The following is a 21,422-nucleotide window of genomic DNA, read 5'->3' as shown; positions in this document are numbered from 1 at the left end:
CCCTGGGCCCCCTCCGAGAGCTTTGACAGTGCTCCCCGCAGCTGAGCCATGGAGGGCAGCCACCTAACCTGCACCTCAGAAAGCGGCAGGAGAACATCAGGGTGGCTGCTCTGGGTTCCATCGCTCCCAGAGTTTCAGGGGGTAGCAGAATTGTCCTGGGCCCTAATCAACCGCACTAGCGGGAGGGGCAGGGCAAGCTCAGCAGCACAAAGCTGGAGATGGACTCAGGACTCTTAGGGAGGAGCATGACCAGCAGCCCCCGGGAATAGAGATGCACCCACCAGATCAACGGATCTGCGGGAGAGCTCCAGGGGTGAGGAGCCCAGGGGAGCCCCTCACTGGAAACACAGCAGTCCATGTCTACTGACCCGGTGAGCACGAGGCCAGCTTCGGGCACTGATCAACTCCTTATTTACCACTCTTTTCTCCCTCCTCTCTGACCCTGGAGGAGTCACAAATCGCCTAGCAAGCTGGAATGGAAGCGGGCAGAGAAGGTGCAAAGATTTGCCATAAAATTAAGTTCAGAGTTTTGGTTAATCCCTTGGAGCAGACACAATGGAATTGAGACTGTGTTTTGTGACTTAAAGTGACCATATTAACTGAGAGTGAGCTGAAAATTATGGGCCTGTTGGAGTTTTTACCTAAGGGCGGGGGGAGTATTTCCATTTAATTTACTTTAAAGTGGGAAAGGAAAATGAAGCTGTGGCTGCTCACGCCCAGAGGCCAGGCATTGTGCACGCCAGCGACAAATGCCAAGGCAGAGAGTAGGCCCTGGGTACCTCACTCTGTGTGTGTGGAGCCCCGGATTCCTCTAGCAAAGCTTTGGGGACAGGAGGGACCACAGAGAAGGCTGAGAGTGTGGGATCTGGAGGACTGTTCCCTCTTCAAACTATGTTTTCACTGCTTTTTATATTGGAGTTCCAAACAAGTTTTCATTTGAAGGCAGGATGGAATCCCATCACTTTAAAAGGATTTTGAAACGCACTTTCTGTCCAACCCCGTTTAATGGATGGAGAAACAAAGTCTGTAGAGAGGAGTCGATGCAGCAATGTAGAAGTAGGATCCTAACCAGCCTTCTGACTCTGACTCGTAACCCTGGACCCTCACCTCACTACCCAGGGCCTCCAAGCCCAGCACCCGTGTGGATGTCTGGTAACTGATTCGGATTTCCACACAACTGTCTCACTTTGGATTTCTCAACTCAAAAATAAATGTAAAGACAAGAAAAGTGAAATCAAGGATTGGAAACTAGATCGGCAAGTGCAGGGTCAACAGAAGGAAGGCCTGGGTGACGGCATGGGAGACTGAGCTGCTCAAGAGCAAGGTCAGCTCTCGGTCTCTCTTGAGCCCGGCAGTGCCCTGTTACCTGGGAAGCCTGTGCGAAAGCAGACTCCCAGGCTCCAGGCCCTCCTGGGGGATGACCCTGAAGCTGGAATTTAAGAAGCATCTCAGATGATTTAGTTGCCAGGGCAGATTTGGATCCAAGGAGTGGGGACACACATCAGGCCAAGAAGGCCTGGTGCACAGTGGTGGCAGAGTGCTGGACACTGGTCCCGGCTGCTCCCTCCTCCCTGAGGCACACTCCGGAGGGTGCAACAGGGCTGCCTGTGAGCTAGGTAATGACTCAGTCTCAACCGAGCTAGAAAGGGTGATTCTTGGCCGAGGAAGTTGCCACTAAGAAGCAGCAGTGGAGGGAATACAGGATAATCCATGCAGGGAGCAGTTCTAGAATGTAGCCTAGCAGAGGCAGGGTGTCTGGCTGCATGATGAATAGCACCCAAAGGAAGTCAGAAGCAAGACCTGGCCCAGGACGGTCCTGGGACAATGGCTCTAAAGCCTGGGAGAAGGGAGAGGTCGAGGTCCTAGGTCATAGGGGCCATCCTCAGACAAGGCCTCAAAGAACAAGGGAGGGGCTGTGCTAAATTGGCCATCTCCGGGTAACTCTTAGGCCACACCCTCACAGAAAGGTTTTGTGTTTTTCTAACCATTCCAAGTCCCACAGCATCTGAAAATATGTTCTTCTTGTTCCTCTATGATAGCAGTTCTCAACCAGGGGCAATTTTGGCCCCAGGGGACATTTGACAGCATCTGGAGACATTCTGGTTGCCACAACTGGGAGTGAGTGGATGTGGGCCCCTGGCGTCCATGAGTGGAAGCCAGAGAAGCTGCTGGACATCCTACCACACACGGGACTTCCCCCACAACAAAGACCTACCCTGCCCAAGATGTCAATAGTGCTGAGGTGGAGAAACCCTGGTCTATGGTGGGATCATTACAGGAGTCCATTGTTCTTTGGGGAAACTCATATCTGAGATGCCCATGATATGAAGCCTCAGTTTAACTCTGCCCGCAAACAGGACCACACTAGAGTCCTCCCGCTCTGGAGGGCAGCCAGGCCTGGAGCCGGGTACCACTGTGCAGGTGTATGCTGCCCCTGTGTATCATAGCAAGTTTTATTAAAAGAAATGTAAACAATACATTTTGTAATAAGCTAATGATAGGTGTTAAAGTCTGTTGGCTTTGCACCCCCACACCCCGCTGCATCCCCATCCTGCCATCTCTCACTGCCCCGTGGTGATGGTTCTGTAGTGTCACAGAAACAATCACCTTTGCATCCTTAACCTCCCACAGAAGCCCTAGGATGCCACTCACTTGGTTTCCAGCAGTCAAATCTGATTTCTCTTGCAAACCAAGTGCCCCAAGGCAGGGGTTGGGGTGGGAGGTCATTGCTTCTCTCAGAAGAGCCAATTCACTTGCATTCTGGGCTACTCAGTTTGCAGATAAGGTGACTATAACCACCCCCCAGCCCCGCCCCGATCCTGGCATATTTCCTGTCTCTACTGTAGATGTGGGCAGCCATGACCCAAGACACTGCCTCAGCTTGTCCAGACTACAGCACCCCACTTTCTCCCAACTCATTCCTATTTATTCAGTTCATTGTGGCACTCAAAATTGTCCCCCGTACAATGCCGGGGCACCGGGGCCCTATGCATCTCTCGAAGTGTACAGCCAAGTCCCTGAAAGGGCATGGCGGGGAGCAGAAGGTGAAAGCTCAGAACTCTCGCTCCGTCTAAGCAGAGAGCTGCCAGCTTTCTTTCCTCACTGGAAACAAATCTATTCGTTATTTTGAGCCAAGACTGAGATGACACGTATGACATAAAGCAAAGCAAGAATTATCTTTAGGAGCAGAAAGATGAAGACATACTGAGGGTCTGATAAGATAAAAGCAGCAGCAGATAAAAACGTTTATAGAGGGAGATGATGGCTATCTGCCAAACAGGAGCAAGGAAACTCACCCACTGAACACAAAGATATGAAAAGAAGTCAAGCCAAATTCTGGGACGGGCTGCATCCCAGCATCCTTTCCTGCAAGAAGGTTCAGCCACGGGAGAGAAAATGGAAGGGGATGTTGGGTGTTGGGGTTTGGGGACACTGTGTGGCCATGGACAGCAGTTTTCCACGTATAAAGAGGAAGGGAGGCCACCTTGTTTACCTCTCAGAGTCGCAGTGATGTTTGAGTGAGTGGATGCGGGTTAAATGCTGGATGAGCTAGGAAACATCATACATTTAAGGGACGGGTCCTCAAACTTTAGCCTACGAAAGTGTCTCTTGGGAAAGCTGTTGAAAGCACAGATTCTGAGCCCCAACTCCAGAGATGCCAATTCAGTAGGTTTGACCTGGGGCCCGGGAACCTGGATTTGGGACAAGTACTTCAGGCAGTTCTGAAGCAGGAAGTCTCCAACCACCTAACACGGTGGACGCAGTTATGATCCCCATTTTACGGGGAGGAGACGGAGGCTCGGTGAAGTCCGATAACTTGCCCAAGGTCACCGGGTGAGTTAGCGGTAGAGCCAGCTCCCAAGAGATCTTGGGCTCAAGAAACAAGAAGCAAGGTTGTCAGGGTCTGAGCAGGGACTCCTCTCCCTGCCCTTCCCTCTGAAGTAACAGAAAGAGTGGCAGCCCATTTCCAGAAGCTTCCAGCAATCTCGAAAGTGCTGTATCTCTGCATCCCTTGAGCTTTAAGCAAACAAATACACCGGAGACAGGTGTAAACAGACACCCTGATAAATGGTAGAGACAGAGCGGGAGGGAGGGAGGGAAGAGCCACATTAAAAATTAGTTTGTATCAAATTTGTGCTTCTCTATATAACTCTCAAGATTCACTGAGATAAAAAATGCTCTGAAATATATCAGTGCCAAGGTGATTAGAATGCCATTCTGTGCCGACAGAGTACAGAGAGGAGAGGGAACTGCAACCGGAGTGTCAAGTGTTCAGAAAATAATAGAAAATGAGTAAGCAGGGTTTCAAAACTGAGTCATCGGATGAGAGCTGGATGTACCTCTAGGAGTCATCTTGATTAACTCCTTTGTTTCACAGATGGAAAAACTGAGTCTTGGCGAGGGGACGTGCCAAGAATGGTCAGCAGAGCCCAACTCCACACTCGGGGCTCTGAGCACCCAGTCTGGTGCTCGTTTTCCTCCACTCCCTGCCCTCCCACCCTGGCTTGAAAGGAAAGGAAGTCCTTGATGTAGCATTCCTTCCAAACACCTTCTTTCATTAATACACAGCCTTGGTTGGAACAGCGGCTGAAGGAAGAGAAGAGAGTCAAGGAGATGGAGTCAGCAGCTGACTCAGGAAATGGGGAGAGCGTCTCAAACATAATTCAGGTGCTGAGAGGTCTCAAGTCTCTAGCTTACTCACAGAATCAGAAATAGAGAGGACAATGACTGAGGGAAGAGATCCCAAGGAAGTCTCCCCAGGATGAGCCGGGAGGGGTGGGCACAGTAAGTCACCTCTCACCATCTTCCTGCCTCAGGTACCAGGCACACTACTGAAAAATCAACATCTTTGAGACATAGGCTGCAGTGGCTGGAAGTGGAGGTGGGATTTCAGGCAGGTGATTCCCTTCTAGTTCAAAATCCTCCAAGGATCCCTTGGCCAATCATCCCAGGTCCACCACGGTCTGGCTGCACCTCGGCTATCCAATTTTATTTTCTACCACTGCCCTGGTGACAGCACACATCCTATACCTTGGATTATTCTGACCCAACCAACACTCTGTGAAAAGCGCTGGTGTCAGCACAGATGCCAGACCAGGGGAAGTCCTTGGCAGCGGAAGAGGAAGAACTTCTGGGTGATGGGGTTGGGGTCTGGGGGTGAAGCTATAGGAAGTGATCCTGAGACTGGAGGGGAAGGGCCGCAGGCCTCTGGAGACAAGCCTGGGCGAGGATACCCCAGGGCTCTGCACCTTTCCCACCTCCTCCATCAGCACGCTCCCCTCCACACATGACACCACCATGGCAGTGACACCAAGAAGAGAGGGGGCATGGCCCAGCCCCCAGCTTCTGAGCTCCCAGCCTTCCTGCAACCAGACCAGTCAAGGCCAGCTCTAGAGCAGCCGTCGGCCTGGGCTGTGACAGGAGCAGCATGTGGCAGCAGGAGGCAGGATGGAAGGATCTGAATTTTGGGTTTTCTCTCCACAAAGAGATTGTAACCAGGATTACTATCATAGAATGAGTAAACCCTGAGACTTATCACCAGAATGGGGGATTCTGGCAGCAAAAAAGACGTAATCTCAATACTGAAAGATAAAAGAGATGGGAGCTTATTTTCTACTCAAACTAGTCACGCAGCTGTGACCCTGGGATTGCGGTTACAGCCACTGACTGGCTTTCGTTTTAATTTTGTTTAAACCAACTTGCCATAAAGTGAAAGGGAAGCTGCTCAAGGTGTTTGCCACGAAGATAATCCACGGGGTCACCTACTATGCACCAGGCTCATCAACTGGTCTTTACTTTCTGAGCTGAACAAGGGTCTGTGGAGACCCTGGAAAGAACGATCGCCCTGCAAACTCTGGTAAGTCGCAAAGGGCCTCTCGAAGTTCCCCTTTTTTCTATTACCTTAGTAATGAATTCTCTGAGCCTTTGACCTGCCAGTTCAGTTATCTTTTCCCATCTCTGACAAAAACCTAGCTGTGGGGAAAGATAATATTTTCTTAATCAAATGAGTATCAGTGAGATCTATGCAGCAGCTTCTAACGTATTTTTTAATGACTTGACTCTTTAGCAGCTTCTCTTAGGAGAAAGCCTTTGGGTCTGATATGAAAATGAAGGAATATTCTGGATTTATTCAACTCATCATTTTTTTTTTTAACTTTCAGAGTTGGCTCCAGGAACCCTTGAACTTTCTAGCTTTTTCTATATAGATGATGGAAAGGGGAAATATGAACAATTGTTTAGAAGATTTGATCAGTTTCAACTGCCAATTAGGCTCTTTAGGCATAAACACGTAGGGTTTTGAAAGACCTAGATTAGAATCTTTTTTCTGTTGCTTAACCTTTCTCTGCTACAGTTTCCAAGCCCATAACAAAGACATTATTATAGTAACCCCCTCATAGAGATATTATGAGGATTGCATAAAATAATGACTGTAAAACATTTAACGCAGAGCCTGCCTCAATAAATCTTAGGTTGTCTTTCCTATATGAACCAGACGGTTATCGCAAATTTCCATTTGATTTTGCCTTTATAGAAATGGCCTCTACACATTCTGAAGGTTACAGGGGCAGCTCTCACAGTGAACGAATAGCCTCTCTGAGTAAAATGAAGTTAACACAACGTGTGTATTTATTACTTGAGAGGAGAAATTGGCTAAAGGATTACTATACTTGATTCCTAGGCCTGCCACAACAATTTACCACAAACTAGGTGGCTTCAAAAAACAGAAATTTATTCTCTCATAGTTGTGAAGACCAGAAGTCCAAAATCAAGGTGTCAGCAGCGTGGGTTCCTTCTGGAGGCTGTGAGAGAGAACATATTCCTTGTCTCTCCGAGCTTCTGGTGGTTGCTGGCAATCCTGGCATTCCTTGGCTTGTGGCTATTCTCCAACCTCTGCCTCCATCTTTACACAGCCTTTCTTCTGTGTCTGTGTGTCTCAAATTTCCTTCTTCTTTCTATTACAAGGATACCAGTCATTGGATTTACGGTCTACCCTAAATCCAGGATTATCTCATCGTGAGATCCTTAACTGCATCTGCCAAGACCTCCTTTCCAAAGAGGTTGACATCCACAGCTATTGGGGCTTAGGACTCAGACTTCTCTTTTGGGGAGACACTATTCAGTCCACTACAGTTACTTGAAGTTCTTAAAACAAAAGCTTATCTACTACTTCCTTGCAGGAATGAAATGATTTCAGAGGAAGTATTGCTCATTTTCTATACATCTTTGGAAACTCCTATGCAAAATTTAAGAAGTGTGGATTGTACAAAAAACTCAAGTTTCTTTGGAGCCTGGAGTCATTTTAAGTCTTGAGAGAAGATGATGGCAAATGAACTTATTCTGGTAATTTTGAAAACTCAATTTCGTATTTCTAAATTCCACTTAATGATGCTGCCATAGGCAGAATAATGCTCCTCCCACCAAGATGTCCATGTCCTGGTCCCTGGAACCTGGGCATATGTTACTTTACGTGACAAAAGGAGTTAAGGTTGCAGGTAGAGTTGGTAACTAGCTAACTTTAGGATAAGGAGATTATTCTGGATTATCCAGGTTGGGCCCAATGTAATCACAAGAGTCCCGAAAGATGGAAGAGGGAGAAGGAAGAGGAGGTCAGAGTGACGCAGTGTGGAAAGACTTGACCCACTGTCACTGACTTTAAAGATGGAGGAAGCAGACAAAAGCCAAGGAATGCACGCAGCTTCTAGAAGCTGGAAAAGGCAATAAAACAGAGTTTCATCCAGAGCCTCTAGAAAGGAATGCAACCCTGCCAAACTCTTGATTTAGCCCAGTGAGACTCATGTTGGACCTTCAACCTTCAGAACTATAAGATAATAAATTTGTTTTAAGCCGTTGCATTTGTGGTAATTTGTTATGCAGCAATAGGAAATCAACACAGATGCACTCTCAACAAACACAGTAGCCTTTCCTACTCAAATCCCACCAAAAAGATGGGGGCACAAGGGGGTATGAACTCACAAAGACGAAGTCCAGAGAAGAGGAGAAAAGAGCAACAGATTTCTTGAAGCTAGAAAGCAAATGGATGGGTGGTTCCTGACCGAGCCGTCCTGAGAAAGCTGAATCATAAGTCCTTATAGTGAAGATAAGAAGCACCTCAATTTATCCTGCAGCACCCCCAAAGGCCCAGAAATTAGTGGTGCTGGGTAGATCCAGAAGCAGAAGTGAAGAAAAGGCTAACAACAGGAGGATTGGTGAGGGTCTTTACGAGGAGCAATTAGAGCCCCAGATCTTGTCTGTCCCATTGATTGCCTGGCAACTGCTCCTCTCCTGCCCCAGCAGAAGTCTGGAGGTTCTATCCACACAGAGGGTATAACACACAATCCCTAGACCAACACAACGAGACACATGGCATCAATCAATGTTCACTGAATTGAATTAGTGAAATGAAATGTATGTTCATATTATTTATCCATTCAACAGTCAGTGTATAAAGATGACTAAAACATCATACCTTTCCACACAGAATTCTGGTGTGGCACAGAGACGGTTATATAGGCCAGTACAACAGGGTATGGCAAGGACTATGCCAGAGGGGAGCTGGCAGTGCTCTCAAAGTATAGAGGGAGGGAGCCCCTCTCATAGGGGTGGGACAGACATGACTTTCCAGATATTGAGATGCCTGACTTGATCCAAATGTGTCCACTAACTGACCTTTTTTATTGGCCAGTAGCGTAGTACACAAAGAGCAATGATTTTCCCATGGAAAATCCACTCCGGTCTCCAGAGGAATTACTCCTGGGGCATGTCCACTAACTGGCCACAGGACTCTAGTGTGGCCTGAAGGTGAAGCCACCTACCCTGCTATGTAACCTTAGGGCTCTACAGTTACTCATATTTTCCTTGGACAGTAGAACAGCAGAGTAAATTGTACTCCTTCGTTTATGACACATCTTCACTATGAGTCTATGCAGAGCCCCTCTCTCTTTATACTTATTTCTTTTTTCCATTATTCATTCAACAACTATTTAGAGTGTCTATGATGTATTAGGCACTGTTTTTTTTCTGCTGAGAATAAAACAAAGTGTTTGCTCCTGGAGAGCTTATTTTGGTCGAGGAGATAGACAATAAACAAGTAAATAAATATATGACAACTGGTGAATAAATGCTGTAAAGAGAAAATAAAGCAGAGTAAAAGAATGAAAAGCAGAAGATTAATGTGATCTAACTGAGGTTTGAAAAGAAATACTCTGGCTGCTGTGTAGACAATGCATTGTGGGGAGACAAGCAGGTAAGGTAAGAGGCCAGTGAGACGTGATGGTGGCTTCACCTAGGATGGCTGGGAGCCACGGAGGTGGCGGAAGTTGGTCAATTCTTGATACGTTTGAAAGTTGAGCCAACGTGAATTGCAGAGAGATCTCGTGGGAGGTGTCCAAGAAAAGGAGTAAAGGACCCTGTGGTAAGCTGAAAAATGGATCCCCAGAAGACATCCACATCCTAATCGCAGGAACCTGTGAATGTTTCCCTACATGGCAAAAAAACAGTGTCTTTGCAGATGCAATTAAGGAGTTTAAATGGGGAGATTACATCCTGGATTATCTGGGGGGCCCTAAAGGCAATCACATGTGTCCTTATAAGAGGGAGGCAGAGGGAGACCTGACACACAGGTGAAGGTGAAGTAAAGATGGAGCAGAGAGGTTTGAAGATGCTGGCCTTGAAGGTGGGGGTGGTGTGGCCACAAGCCAGCAGCCACCAGAAGCTGGAAGAGGCAGGGAGTGGCTTCTCCCCTACAGCCTCCAGAGGGATTAATGCCTTGATTTCAGCACAGTGATACTGCTTGTGGACTTCTCACCTCCAGAACTTGAGAGAACACATTTCTGTTGCTTCAAGCTACCCAGTTTGTGCTAATTTGTTACAGCAGCCACAGGAAACTAATACAGACCCCCACCATCATTTCGCTCCCCACACTAGACAACTGCTCTTAGGTGATTGAGGTATGTCCTGATAAAAGTATGCATACTTGCAAAACATGAAGTGTTGTTTTGAGGGTGTACGTGGTTTTGATCAATATTATTCATGTTGTGCTCTATATCTTTTTCTTTCCTTTTTGTACTCAACTCTATATATTTAAGGTCTTTCCACACTTGTGTGTACATGCACACCTGGTTTAATGCATCCATCTCCTGCAGAACACTCTGTAGCATGCCTCCACCAGATACCCCTTTTCCATTCCTGTAAAGATGAACATCTATGTTGCTCCCAACTCACTGCTGTCAAACCACCACCTAAATAGAATTTAAAACTTTGTTTCATCAAGAAGCAGATAATTGCTGATGCAGTCTTTCTAAGATCAGGTGAAAAGAACAGACATTACAGTTGGATAAAAACTATGAGAAGATAGACCACCAACTCTGTAAGTGTTTGAGTGACATGTATGATTCTTGGGTTCCCTTGAACCAGCCTTTACTCACAGGTCTCTCTGCCCTGGTCTTCCTTCCCTCCGAGAGAGCCCAGGAAATTGAAAGGCCTAACAATCTCAGCTGTCTTGCTTGATTAATTGGGCTGGAAGTCGGCAGCTGTTTTCCCTCCAGCATCCTCTGGGAAATCCACCCAACTGCATGTTCCCAGCCTCCCCTTGCTTTCAAAGCTGTAACATTCAACACTAAGTGGCAAGCGCCATGTATAGGACATTAGTGTCGGGAAGCAGTGCAAGGGCTGGGAGGGGCCGAGACAGCCCCTGGGAGGAAAAGAAGCCAAAGCTATTTAGCTGGAAGAAACGTGGGTGAGATGGGCTCAGCTGGCTCCAAGTGTATAAACAATGATGCTCAACAGTTGTGCTTCTACTGAGTCCAGGAGCAGACAGAGCGGACCTGAGCTCATAAAAAACACCTGGCTCAGACATTCAGAAGGACTTTTTAACAAGTGAGGTTAGAGGTAACAATCATGCAGCCTCAAAGCTGGAAGATGTGGACTCAAATATGCCCCATCAGGGCAAACGCTGTCGGTAAAGGACCCTAACAATCTATTGTAGCTCTGGCACTAGTTTGCTTCAGAACCTGAGCTAACTCCCTTTGCTTCGGTTTCCACATTTGTCAAGAGGAGGGTTCAAAAGATGTACCTACACAAAATTAACTCAAAATGGAGCCAGGCTTGATGGCCTAGTTGTCAAAGTTCAGCGCTCTCACCACTTCGGCAACTTGGGTTCATTTCCTGGTTTTGGAACCACACCTCCCATCTGTCAGTTGCCGTGCTGTGGTGGTCGCTCACGTAGAAGAAATAGAAGGACTTACAACTAGATATACAACCATGCACTGGGACTTTGGGGAGGAAAAAAAGAAAAGAAAAAGAGGAAGACAGGCAACAGATCTTAGCTCAGGGCAAATCTTTCCCTGCAAAAAAATAAATAAATAAACAAATAACTCTAACTGCATTATAGGACTAAACGTAAGAGCTAAAGTTACAAAACAAGAAGAAAACCTAGAAAAAAATTTTATGACCTTGAATTTGACAAAGACTTTTTAGATATGACACCAAAAGCGTGATCCATAAAAGAAAAAAATTGTTAAATTGGACTTCTTCAAAGCTAGGAAACTTACACTGTTCAAAAGACACTATTAAGAAACCTAAAATATAAGCCAAGGACTGAGAGAATATATTTGTAATTTATATAACTGATAAAAGCTTGTATCCAAAATACATAAAGAACTCTCAAAATTCAATAATGAGACAAGATTTGAATAAATATTTCACCAAAGATGATTTTTGAATGGCTAATGAACACGTGAAAAGATGTCAACAACATTGGACATTAGGAAAATGCAAATTAAAACCACAAAAAGATATCACCACATATCCACTAAAATGGCTATAACCAAGAAGTCTGATGATAACAAGTATTTGCAAGGAAGTGGAGAAATTGGAACATTCATATACTGTTGGTGGGAATGTAAAATGATTATAGCCACTTTGGAAAAAAATTAGGTGGTTTCTTAAAAACCTGAACATACCGTACAACCCAGCAATTCCTCTCCCAGTTATGTACCCAAGAGAAATGAAAACATCTGTCAAAACAAAAACTTGTATGTGAATGTTCATAGCAGCATTATTAACAATATTCCAACACTGGAAACAATCCAAATGTCCATCAACCAGTGAATGGATAAATGAAATGTATATCCACACAACGGAATAACACTCAGCAATGTAAAGGAATAATATTGATACAGGTAATAACATGAGTGAATCTCAAACGCACTATGCTATGAGAGAGAACCAAATGCACATTTATATGAAATCTCTAGTAAAGGCAAAACCATAGATATAGAGAGTAGACAATGATTACCTAGAACTAGGGATAGGAATGGGGAATGACCATAAATAGTCACGACAGGAAACTTGGGGATGAGAGAAGTGGCAATGGCTTTAAAATTGTATAAATTCACTAAGAATCATCAACTCTACTCTTATAGCAGGTGAATTCCATGGTTTGTAAATTACACCTTGGTAAAAATGAAAAAATTAAGATGTGGCAAAATGGAGATTCTCCACGCCCCTGAAAGTCTGTATAAATTTGGGGTCTTGTTGAATATACACCCACTTGTTCATCAATCTAGCAAGAAAATGCCTGAGAACAATGACCCAGGAGGTGGTGGATTGGTGAAAGTTTAGGTCGAATCAGGGGTGGCCCGGGTTAAGATGATCTTGTAAAGCAGACGGCTTTGTCTTCTGTCATCCATCCTCTCCTCCAAACAGCACTCTGGCCCCCACATCTTATCCTTTCTGTTACCTCTTGTCCTCTGTGGGTAAGAGCTAGTAGACCTGTGTGCAGATAGGCAATGCCTTAGAATCTGGGAGTTTCTTTCTCCATAAAGTGGGCATAATCAAATCAACCTCATCATGCTGAGGAGGGGGCCAGGCCCTGGCCCGGGCCCAGACTCCCTGTTCTCCTTGCTTGGTTACCCACCAAAGACTCTGGAAAGAAGCCAGTTTTCGGCAGCCTGAAAATTCTTCACTTTCCCATCTTGAAATGCCATGCTCTCTGTCACATAGTCCCAATAAGCGTAGTGTTATTTCAGACTAGATCTGCCGATACACCCAGAATGCCAAGGACACAGACATAGTAGTCCAAATGCTACGTGCCTGTATGTTATTTTTACTGAGAACAGGGTGCAGAGCAGAGCTGGGACGAGAGTGACGCAAGTGAGGTGCTTAGGGTGCAATGTTTAAGGAGGCCCTTACTTCCAAGGGTCAACTCTGTGCTTGCATGATCCCGAGAAAGAGTGTCACCTTAAGTGTGAGCCCCTAAGGGCCCAGTCTTTAAGGAGGCACACACTCTCAGGGACACCTAAGTGTAGGGTAGGCCCAAAGAGTGGGGCCCTTCTGTGTTGCATCCTCGGTATCTCACTGGCCTTGCCTTAGTCTTGGCCCTACTATAGAGGGCCTGACCTAATCAAGGAAACATGCATTACCTCCACCTATTAGATCCTAGCTTAAATTTCCTGTCTTCACAGAAGCACTCCCTGACTATGTAGACCAGCCTCTGTCACATCCTTTTTCATGTGTGTGAGGAAAGTGGATCCTGAGCTAACATCTGTGCCAATCTTCCTCTATTTTATGTGGGATGCTGCCACAGCATGGCTTGACGAATTGTGCTCAGTCTGCACCTGGGATCTGAACCTGCAAACCCTAGGCCACCAAAGCATAGTGTGTGAACTTAAGCACTATGTCACCGGGCCAGCCATGCTGTCATGTTCTATTAGCAACTCGTTCACTTTATTCACAGCAGTTATCACAATTTATGCTCTAGTATTTTACTTTATTGTTTATATCTGTCAGGACAGTCTAGATCATGTTTCAGGAATAAAACCCCCAAAATCTCATGAGCTTGAAACAAGGGTTTGTTGCTTTCCCACTCCACATGTCTGTTGAGGGTTGGTTGGGAGGCTCAGCTCAGGGACCAGGCTGACCAAGCAGCCACCAAGTGGAGCACTTTGCTGGTCATTGTGCCAGAGGGCAAACAGAGCCCCAGGGAGCTTCACATTAACTATTCAGCCCAGAAGGGACACAAATCACTTCCAGTCATGATTCATTGGCCAGAACTCATCAGTGTCCCCACCCACCCACAAGGGACCTCTACCCCTGCACTCCAAACATGGGCAGACAGATGGAAAGGTTTGGTGAGCAGCTCTAATGACTCTCACATTATTTATTTGGTTTTGTCTGTCTCCCCTGAGCAGAAGGGCCCATCAGGGCAGGAAGGTCTGTCTTGTTCACCATAGTTGGTGCTTACTAAGTGTCTGCTGACTGACTGAACAGTTCTGGTGGATTAAGACTGGGGAGCAAGACCGTTCCTTGGGTAAACATCAGCTCCCTGCCAACTGCTCGGATCCTGGAGGACTCGGGCCCATGTTTCCATGTTAACTGGACCCTCCTGAAAGGGGAAGAATAGTTACTCTAACTGCTGCTTTTCATAATTTTCTCTTAAGCATCTAACCGCAGAGGCAAATGAACTAGAACCTCTGGGAGTCTGGGAGCGCAGTCCAAGGTGGCGTCCGTAATCAGAAATCTTTGTAATTTTATTCTTCATCTAAAAGCTCATGTGAATTTTATATTTGTTCCGTACTATATCCATGGAAGTAAGGAAAAAGTTTAAAAATCCTTAACTGAGTAAAATTAATGCTTCCTGAACATGTGTCATGTGTATCTCATGGTTTCTAGGTCATTCGAACAGCCCATCCATTCCCAAATCCCCAGGGCGGTATGTGTTTGCTTTTCTTTCTGTTGATGACTCTTTTTCTCTGATGGGAATAAAATTCCTGTTATACGTGGGAATTTGCCTTTGTCTAATGAATAAGGAAACTGTGGTGATAAAGGCCTCGTTTTCTTTCCCACAGGTTGATGGACTAAAATCTTCTAAACCAGCGTTCTCAAACATTTTTTACAGTGATCCACGCTAAGAAGTACATTTTGTATCACTTCCTGTAACGGACTCTGTTGGTAACTCTGTACAGGCTGGTGCCCCCGTCCCCAACTGCTGAGACCCTTGGCTGCTGAAGATCACAGCTGCCTCCTACACTGGAGAATTGCTCTTGGCTGAGTAGGAACTGCCTTTCCAGAAGGTTACGCATCTCTCTTCCTCAGAGCAGCCTATAGCCAATGATTGGTTGTTGACACTGGGGTTCATGAGGAAACCCTTTTGTCTCAGGCAGCACCAACTCTGCTACAGTTTCAGAGCTCCCCACGGGATCAGGCATGAGGGCTGACCCTTTCTTACTCCTCCCCTGCCCCGTCCAGTTCCCCTCACTCTCGTTTTTTCCGAGAGCACTCCCTAAAGAGATCACACACCCCCAAATTCTTTTCTTGAGCTCTGCTTCTGGAGAACCTGACTTAAGACACTACCCAACACACACACACACTCACACACACTCCTGAAATAAAATTTCAGCAAACAACACTTACACTTCATGTGATGCCATCTGACATTTTCTGTACTATTCTATTCCGTTTGATTTTTTAAATTACTTATTTGTGACCCTCTAATTTGATTTCATAGCCCACTAATGGGTCACATCCCTGCAGTTTGAAAAACACAGCACTAAACTTTTTCAAACTGACTTTCTAGAAGCTGGTGCTTGGTATCCGGGCAGGTCAGGGAGAAGGTGGAGCGAAGAGACTGTCCCATCATGCACAACATGGAGAGTTTAGAGACTCAGGAAGCTGATTCTAACACGGCTGAGCCTCTGAAGGGAGCACCGAGTGTCCACTGTGTTCTGACAGTGGGGGCAGCTACCAACCTCCTCCACACTCCCCAGGCTGTTTTTCCTTCCCCCTGGGAATGCACTGACTCCGGGCTTTGGTAGGAAATGTGGGTTCCAAGGAGCTAAGGCAGTTTTTGACCTCACACAAATGCACAAGGATGGACATGTGAGAATGTTTATTTCAACACCGTCTGTGATGGCCAGGATCAAGACATCCCAAACGGCCATCACTAAATGAACCACAGTACAACCAGATAAAGGAAGACTATGTGTCCTCTGAAAATAATGAGGTGAGTATCTGAGTACAGACAGTTTGCCGTGATACACTAAGTGTAAAACTCCCACACTCACCAATATAATTCCATTTTTATTTTTTAAAAATTAATATGTGCATAGTAAAAATATACTCAAAATTATTTGCAGTAATCATCTGCAGGGGAATAATTATGGGAGACTTTTACTTTCTAAGGCAGACATTTCCACAACATTTTAACTTTTGACCTCGAGCATGATTTACTTTTGTAATGAGAAAAGGCAATCATTTTCACTTTAAAAAGGTAAAACCCAAAAAAAGGGCTGTTTATAAGGGGGCAGCGTGTGTTCCTTTGAAGTCACAGGAGCGACCCTTCAGCAGGTAAGCGTGCTTTCTGGAGTCTGAGATAGAAGCCATTTCCAGGAGTTTATGCTCTCAGGTGACACCTTTGTTCCAATTTATAGAAACATTAGATAAAACACAAGTCAAGGAAATTTACAAACTGTAGCCAGGCACAGAAACGAGATAAATGTCACTGTGCACCAGAAGCAGCAGAGAAACCCCGTCAAGGAGCAGGGCTGAGGCCAGGACCTTGGGGATCAGGTTTTAGAAGCAGGAAAAGGCAGCTCCAGGAAGGCCACAGGGACTAAAAGAGGTGAGGAGCTGGTGGGGAGTGCAGAGTAGCTCTCAGTGCTGGGACCAGGGCTGGAAGCCAGCTCCCCACCTGCTGAGCTTTTCTTCAATCAGGGGTTTGTTACCCTAGCTGCATCTTAAAATCACCTGGGGACTTTTGAAAAAATATCATCGCCCTGGAAATGCTGATTTAATTTTTAAGTTTTCTCTCTCTCTCTTTCTCTTCCTTTTCTTAAAGTTTCCCTTGGGGATTCTAACACAGGCCCAAGATTGAGACCTCGCTGAAACTTTGGGTCAAGTAGGGGTCAGAGGATCCAGACACAAACTGTGTCCTGGTATTTGGCCATGCAAGCAACCAGCCTGGAGACAAGATCTCAGATTTCCCCATTCTGACCTCTAAGTGGGCATTTCTGACCATCTGTAAGGTCTGCTTTGGGACTGGGTTAGGGGGCCTAACACTGCTAATCAGGGTGGGGTTAAGAGAGAGAGAGACTGGGGAAAAAATGTCCATGCATAGGCAAATGGACAAATTCATGTTATACATATGTATTCATACAACAGAATATTATAGTGAAATTTAATAACCCACCATTAACGTGGCACCAACATGGATAACTTATGAAAGCAACTTAAAGCATGGCATGCATGTTATGATACCAGTTATTTAAGTTTTAAACTATAGGAAACAAAAGGTATATATTGTTTCGTGGCTAAACACATACACACTAAAACTATAAAAATATTCATGAGACTCAAACACCCCGACTTAAGGCCCTTAGTTTACCCTTGGAGAGGGGAGAGGGGTAGACGGGCAATAAAGAGGAACAGACTTAGGGGAGCCTCGAAGGCATCATGCTGCGGGTGAGAAGCCAGTGTTGAAAGGTGACATCGTTTATGATTCCATTTATGACAACAGTGAAAAGAAGAAACGAGGGTAATGAGAGCAGATGAGCAGTTGATCAGAGGACAGTGTTGTTATAAAGGGAGTTTGGGAGTTGATGGGACTCTTCTTGTCCTGATAGTGATGACAGTAACATCTAATCTACAAGGTGTTGAAATTCATAGGACTGAAATTCACAAAGGTGGTGGTGAATGGTGGTTGCCAGGGGTTGTAGGGAGGCAGATACGAGAATCACTGTTAATGGGTAGAGAGTTTCAGTTTGAGAAGATGAGAAAAGTTCTGGAGATGGATGGTGGTGATGGTTGCAAAACAATGCGAATGTGTTTAAAGCATTGAACTGTACACTTAAAAATGGTGAAAATGGTAACTTTTGTTATACATCTTTTATCACAATTTAAGAAAAGTGAACAAAAGGGCTGGCCCCGTTGCCGAGTGGTTAAGTTCATGCGCTCCCCTTCGGCGGCCCAGAGTGTGCTAGTCTGGACCCTGGGCACGCACATGCACACAGCTCATCAAATCATGCTGTGGCAGCAGCCCACGTAAGAGAAACAATGACTTACAACTAGGATATACAACTATGTACTGGGGCTTTGAGGAGGAAAAACAAAAAAGAGAGAATGATCAGCAACAGATGTTAGCTCCGGACCAATCTTCCTCACAAAGAAAAAAAAAAGTGAAAAAAAAATCATAGGACTGTACATCAAAAGAATTTTTTTAAAAAGCCAATTTTATTGCATAGTAACTTTTAAAAAACTAAAAATATGAAGAAAATATTGCAAAATGTTAAGATCTGTTAAAGCTACATGATAGATATATCTGTCTGTTACTCAATTTTCTGTGTTTTTAAAATGTCTTCAAAAGTTTTTAACAGTTTAAGGTAGAATCAAAATTTTAGGGCTGCACGAAGCTTTTGAGATTATTCTCTCTCTATTCCTTGCTTGAACAAAGAGAAACTGAGTTTTCACAGTTGTAACTCCTGACTCCGAGGCCACTGTTTTATCCAGGCTGATGATTTGGAAGTGAAGTTTCTAGTTGATATAAAATTAGGCTTCTTCAACTTAGGAGAGCTTATGAAATGCAAAAAAACACAGAGTGCTCAACCTTCCCTGGTCCGTAGGAAACAATCTCTTACCTAATCAGAATACCCAACTAAGTCTTCTCAAGAACAGAATTAAAATTTAATCAGCAGCTCTCATCAAAAGAATTGTTAAAACAATTTTAAAAGAAAAAAGTTGCCAAAATGTGTTGATTTTATTCTGTGATATTCAAATTGATCTCATAAAGCATTTTAATTTGTTTCATCTCATCTTCACTTTTGCCTGTCTTTGTTCTCACCCCACTCTTCTCTTTTCTAAATACAACTTCATTCTGAATAGCTTCTGTGACCTTTCTCACCCTGCAACTAGAGTGAGGGCTGCTTGAATGAGAATAGACTTTCTTTAGAAAGTAATACTTTGCAAAATTCTTGGGTGATAAAAATCTTCTGCCATTGCATCTGCAGGGTTCTTGGTTGGAAGCAACAGAAATGACTCTGAAGGCCAGGAAAACAGGGCCTGCACAGAACAGGACGTGAGAGAGGAAGCCCAGCCGAGGACTGCTTGCCCCTTCGACCCCGAGTGGGAGGACTCTGCTTGAGATACCATCTCTGGTACCATTGCCACCAGCAGGACTCTCAACTTGCTGCAGCCATCATGAAGAATTTCTCAGCTGATGGAATGTCTTCTGTGCATCATTCCAGCAAGATTGAAGGTCCAGGGTGTAGGCATTCAGTTGGCTGAGCCTAGGTCCCCAGCCCATTCTCTAGCTGCCAGGAGTTCTTTAAAGGGAATCCCCAGCCCCACATTCCAACAACAACTCTCGTCTCCCCAGCAGGGAGATAATTCCACGCTGGGTAGCAAAGCAAGCAATAACGGTCTACCCTAATGGCTCTCCGTAGGCTTCCCATCATCCGCATGTGCCCTTCTTCCCTTACTTAAACCTCCTCATCACTCCCAACCCCGCCCCTGTGCTTCCACCACTGTTGTTCTCCTTTGTGCAACCAAAAATAGACTCATCTCCTCCCCAAAGGGACACCACAATTCTGGCATCCTTGAAACTCCTTCTTCTGTTCGTATAACTCCAGTCACTTCTCCACCCAGCAACCAGAATGATCCTTTTAAAACTTAAAACAGATCTTGTCACTCTTCTGCCCAAAGTCCTCCAATGGTTCCCAAGTCACTCAGATAAAAAGCTAAATCTTCACAATGGCCGCCTTGACCCTACGTATGACTCCCTCCCCACCTGGTGATCTGGTCTCCTGTTACTCTCCTTCCCGCACTATGCCAGCCACCCCATCTCCTCCCTGTTTTTCACACACACCTAGCTTGTTCCATTGTAGAGGCTTTGCTTACTTTTCCTTCCCTCAGATAAACACATCACTTGCTCCCTGTACAAATAGGAGTAGGTACTCGATAAACACGAGTTGTTGCTGAAGTGGGAGCTGAAGTCATCTCCTGAGATTTAAGGGCAGGGAGGGGCAGCAATGGTGTCTTCGATTGGGGAGCGTGGATGGGGTTTGAGAAGGCCCCTCTGATGAAGTGGAGAGAGCTGACCAGAAAATGGAGCGGTTTGTCCTCAGTGATGAAGACAAGGATGAAGATGGGGCTCATGTAATAGGGGCAAGGATCTGTGGTTGAGCACAGCAGTCCCCCCTTATCCACGGGGATACTTTTCAAGACCCCCAGTGGATGCCTAAAACCTCAGATAGTACCAAACCGTGTATATATGTACTCTATGTTTTTCCATATGTACATACCTATGGTAAAGTTTAATTTATAAATTAGGCACAGTAAGAGATTAACAGTAATTAATAATAAAATAGAACAATTATAGCAATATACTGTAATAAAGGTTAACATAGTCTTAGCAACTTCAGCATATGATTTTTTTCTTGTTGAGTTGAGAACTTCCAATTTTTCACTTAAAGGAAGCACTTTACAGCTTCTCTTTGGCATATCCGAATTGCCAACATCACTACTCTTGTGCTTTGGGGACTTTATTAAGTAAAATAAGGGTGACTTGAACACAAGCACTGCGATACCACAGCAGTCGATCTGATAACCCGGACGGCTATTAAGTGAATAAAGCACTGGTAATGTACACGCTGGGCGAAGGGAGGATCCACGTCCCAGGTGGGAGGGAGCGGGATGGTGCAAGATTTCATCACGCTACTCAGAACAGCATGCAATTTAAAACTTATGACTTGTTTATTTCTGGAATTTTCCATTTAACATTTTCGGACTGCTGTTGACCTCGGGTGACTGAAACCACAGAAAGCGAAACTTCAGATAAGGGGGGACTACTGTAACTGTTTTTCTTTCAGCCCCACTCAGCAGCCCAGAGGTAGAGTTGAATTTATCTAGCAACAGGGTTGACCACGTGGGTAGAGCAAACGGGACAAGAGCAAGGATGTTGAGATTCATTCGCAAGAAAGTATTTAAGGGAACGGGCTTTGGGCTCTAAGCAGCATGGGGTGGGGGAGTAAAGACAAGGAAGTGGTACAGAATATGGAGATGCCTGCAGGAGAGAGATGACGCGCTGTCGGAAGGAGGCTAGTGGCCTGAGCCGTCCCCCCAGGTCAGTAGTCTGGGAAGAGTGGAGAGTGAACTGACCAGAACTGTGGGACGGAGGGAAGGAGGGAGGCCCCATGTAGTCTGAGATCTTTGAGTGAGTCAGTATCAGGTGATGTGAGTGGCCAGGCCCAGATGGGGAGGCAGGTGTCCAGCAGAGCGTTATATTTGTGAATTTTTAGGAATCATAAGCTCCTCAGTTACAAGGATATCTTTCATTTTTTATTGTTATTACATACATTAGGATCTGGCTGACATGATTGATAGGCCAATGATACTTAAAAATCCTTTTTATTGTTGAACATTGAGTATTAACA

General features: G+C 45.3%; 1 long non-coding RNA gene across 1 annotated transcript; it reads left to right on the top strand.

Annotated features, from left to right (window-relative positions):
* Window positions 1–5,146: 5,146 nt before the first annotated feature.
* LOC138924767 (uncharacterized) lies at window positions 5,147–20,409 on the top strand. The gene is made up of 3 exons (XR_011439978.1): window positions 5,147–5,857; window positions 14,847–16,000; window positions 18,999–20,409. It is a non-coding gene; the product is annotated as an uncharacterized lncRNA (long non-coding RNA).
* Window positions 20,410–21,422: the final 1,013 nt, after the last annotated feature.

This window comes from Equus caballus, chromosome 1 (assembly GCF_041296265.1).
Source record: "Equus caballus isolate H_3958 breed thoroughbred chromosome 1, TB-T2T, whole genome shotgun sequence".
Taxonomy (NCBI): Eukaryota; Metazoa; Chordata; class Mammalia; order Perissodactyla; family Equidae; genus Equus; species Equus caballus.
Note: the sequence above shows the minus strand (reverse complement) of the source record. Positions and strands in the feature narration are given on the sequence as shown.